Source organism: Diachasma alloeum, unplaced genomic scaffold (assembly GCF_001412515.2).
Source record: "Diachasma alloeum isolate Michigan unplaced genomic scaffold, Dall2.0 Dall_scaffold_00467, whole genome shotgun sequence".
Taxonomy (NCBI): Eukaryota; Metazoa; Arthropoda; class Insecta; order Hymenoptera; family Braconidae; genus Diachasma; species Diachasma alloeum.
This window is the reverse complement of record NW_021680600.1, coordinates 155,175-159,422: the sequence shown is the minus strand read 5'-3', so window position 1 is coordinate 159,422 and position 4,248 is coordinate 155,175. Positions and strand designations below refer to the sequence as shown.

Here is a 4,248-nt window from a genome sequence, read left to right as displayed (position 1 = left end):
AAGTAATTTATAGTGACATAATCTCTGTGACTTTCAGAGCTGAGTGTCAAGATCCTGCAGAAAGCGGTGGAGAGATTCGTCCTGAGGACTCTGATTCATCCACTAACGAGCAGGTAAATGATACATATGTATCTCTGATGAAATCTAGAGATTCGTGGATGCAATAAAAATTTGAAATTAATTATATCTCTTTCGATTGTCATTAGAACGTCCCCCCTAAGGTTCCTCTAGAAGCCGCAGCTCTTCCTCCACCAGAATCGTTGCAGATCTCAGCAACCCCACGACCATGTAAACGCAAAATCACCGGTTTCATTGACACAATAACTGCTGAGAACCAAGAAGAGTGTAATGTCAAGCTGGTCACACTGTTGTGTGCAGCAAACATCGATCTCAAAGTTGTTGAGTCTTTTTTTTTGAAAGATTTTATTGATGCTGTGAGGCTAGCTTACCAACTCCCTACCCTGGACGAGACGAAGACGGTCTATCTCAACAAAGTTTCGAAGACAGTAGAAGCTAAGAAACAGGAAGTGTCATCTGCAGATGGGATATTGTTACTAAGCAAATCAGAGCTTGTTGTTGGAGAGACGAAAACCGAAAAATTAATGGCAGTGATTCAAGCCTGTAAAGGCACGAGACTCTATGCTGGCACATGGGATGTCGAGCTGACTGAGGCGCAGCTACTTGAATCGCTTGAAACAGAGGTTATTCGCAATGTTAGCAGCCAAGTTGAAGACAAATATGGAATGCATCTCTATGCTGTTATCTTGGAGGATCGAATGATGGAGCTAAGTGTGGAGAAGGACCCAGATATTTGGTATTTCATTGATCAAAAAGCATTGATAAAGTTTGCAGCTGAAAAAGTAGAGAAGAAAGATCTAACTGAATGCTTAAACGATCTCATGCATGAATTTCAAATGAAATCGGTGGGAGAGTTACCTGAACGTTGTACTTTCTCATCAAGAGGCTCTGCTCATACATGGCAGGAAAGATATCAATTGGTCTCTCATTACCTCCAAGATGTAACAACAGTGAAATTCCTAGCAGGTGCAGGTAAAATCCAGCTGAACAAAGACATTGCTAGTCGTATTTTTGATGTAGAATTCGAACAAGAGGTTCAACAGGAGCTTGATTTATTGACATCATTGAAGAATTTGGAGGAAACATGTGAGAATAAACAAACGACTCTGGCAGATATGGCCGAGGCCTGGCATGAATTTGAGAAAATATGTGAAGACACTCACGAGGGGAAGATTGATTTTGACAAAGATATTTTTTCCTCACTCACGCTAGCTTCCAATTTCTTTCATCACCAGTATCGTGGTCAGTGCGTTGCTGAGAATTCATTAAGGATGCATAATCTGACCGATTTCCTGTTACTGGCTCTATCCCTTGATGGTTTGAATGGGTACACTGCCTACAAAATAAAGGAAGCACCATTTGAAAATTTGTTCAGGAAGAAAATTCTAGAGTGGGAGCTCTTCTGGAACTTGGCTGAGGATAAATACCCCTAGTTGACTAGATTCGTCCAAAAAATCCTGCGACTACCAGTAACAACCCTCAAAATTGATTCCTCAGAAGTTTCTTCGAACAATTTGTCACCAGGCACTCACCAAAAACTCGTGGATATCCATCATCACCTGAAGATCGACGAGCTGTTCTCACGTGTCAGGATATGAAGTCTCTCATCACTCATCCATGATCATGGTCCTGACGAACCAGAGTAATACTCAACTGCGACAATTTGCCTAGTCTCTGACGATGTACTTTATTATTATTATGACTTTCTTTAATTTTTGTTCTACATTCCAGTTTTTCCTCATTCCTTGGAATATCTCCAAGACTGTGAAACGATGAACTATGCCAAAAAGCTTAGATTTATTGTTTTTCCATTTGATACTTTAAAGTGTGTTGCATTGTTCTCGATAGAAATTTTCGATGAGATTATTGAAACTATAATTTTTGTCATTTAAAGATTATTATCATAGAAACTATCAACGGGTAGAGGCAGGTAATTAATCATAGCATAAATAAGTATTGGCAGAATATTACTTAAGAATGGATACAAGTTTATTAATGACAATAAAGAAATATTTCTAGTTTGAAAAATTTTCATTTTCAACTTTGATTTTCACTGCATCCCTTGATTGTAATTTTCCCAGAAATTTATTCATCCTCACTGAAATCTTGCATTTTCAGGCCATATTAGATGGCCACTAGCTTCATAGAATGATCTACCCTCAATCTATTCCTCAAATCGGAATGGATGAACGCCAAATTAGAGAATAATCTCTCTATTTGGGCAGATAAGCTTGAAATATTAAGCAATCTTTGAGCTAATTGGCTCAAAGTAGGATAATATCCTCCTGCCAAACACCAAAATGCTTTTGGGGATGTTATTTGCTTGTGAAATATAGTCTTGAATATTCTTGATCTCTCTTTATACTCTCTGAGGCCTTCCCACTGTTGCAGATCTCTTCGAGCCATTTCTTCGTCTAAAAATTCATCAACTTTTGTCTTCAACAACTCCAGATGAGTGAACTGTTTCCCTTGATAGACAGGATGGAGGAAGTTTGCAGTTAAAGCAACCGGTTGCAACATTTTCTCTAGACATTTGTTTACCATCTCATCAACTTTATCATCAGCTACAGGAATATTCAACTTCAGCCAATATTCCACAGCATCAGCGATGTTTCGATCAGCTGCTTGACATGAATTTACGAGTTGACAGACTGGATCGAAAAGTATTATTGCGTCCTGCAATTGAGCTGCCAGTGTGCTGTCCTCGAGTAATTTTCGATTGTTCTCCTTCAGTACAACAATGCCTTCCTGTACTAGCTGACGCATGATATTGAGATTTTTAAGGCAGCACCGAAAAGTGTCCCTAAATGTACACCATTGCGTTTCGCATGCCAGCATAATCCTCGTGTCTTTTCGTTTCTTCAGCTCTCGCTCTGCTTTCGAGGTCCTGAACTCACGCAACAATTTGTTGAGAGACTCGGCGAAATCTGGGCTGACCAGGGACTTGAGCAATAAGTTCCGACTATGTGAGTTACAAGTAACATGCCACACATCCACCAATCGTCCCATACGCACCATCGCTGATGCATTATCAGAAACAACTACATAAATGTTGATGTTGAACATTTCTCCAGCCATGACAACAGCCTCATCAATGACCAGAGCCAATTGATCACCTGTCTCCCTCAATTCACTGAAGTCTCACGAATGGAGGAATAGACTTGTTTGATCCTGCTTGTAAATGGTACATACTAGGTTTTTTGTGTTCGCAGCAGAGTTCTTCCACCCATCAATCACAAGCACACCATCTGTTTCATCTGCACTCTTCAAAACCTCATTAATTTCGGTGTAAACTTTGTCTAATAATTTCGTTGACACTTTCTTCCTTGATGGAGGTTTGTAAGATGCATTCAAACACTGAACCAATTCTTTAAAGAGTTGGGCTTCAACCACATTGAATGGTATATTACATACAAAGAAAAAATTAGCGAGAGCTACATCGATCTTCTCCACTTGTTGAGGCGAAAGAGTTGAGCCCTGTTTCGAGTTCCCGGTGAACTTCGAAGATCGACCTGACATATTTTCAGGATTTGTTGAAGTTTCAGAAGCCGAATTTATATTTCATGTATATGAAAATTGAAATTCTTCAATTTTTTTCTCCATTTCAATATTTATCACCGTATTGGTACTCATTTTTCATGATAAAACATTCATACTCACGATGGTCAATTATTTCGATTCAGTTATGATTTGGGATTCAGCTACAATTGTTATGCGATAATAGGTAATTTCCACTTGCACTATAGTTAATATTGTTAATAAATAATTACACTTCTTACAAAGTTTTCACTTAACAATGTTTTTCAGTCAACAGCAGACTCGATACCGTGTATAATTGTGAGGTTATATAGTTTTTTACATTCTTTACATATATTACGTCCCCAAAGATAAATTACGAGTTACTTACGTCGCCACGTAAAAAACTGCATTTACTCCGATAGGCCCAACCCTGGTGTGCGGTCAGGCATTTCTCCACTGGGGCTCGAGGCACTGATGGGATCCCTGCATCAGTGGTTAAGGTTGCTCTTCCCCTCCTAACTCTTTCCTACTGAAGATCTTCAACTGCTCATTCTCTGGTTCGAGTTTTCCTTGTGAATGGAAAAAATCCTTAGTGGTTGCGCTGGAGAAGGTGAAGAATCTTTCTTCGGTGAATGACTATAGGCCGATCGC

General features: G+C 39.3%; 1 pseudogene; it reads right to left on the bottom strand.

The window, feature by feature from the left end:
• Positions 1-2,115: 2,115 nt before the first annotated feature.
• LOC107042445 lies at positions 2,116-3,597 on the bottom strand (annotated as a pseudogene).
• Positions 3,598-4,248: the final 651 nt, after the last annotated feature.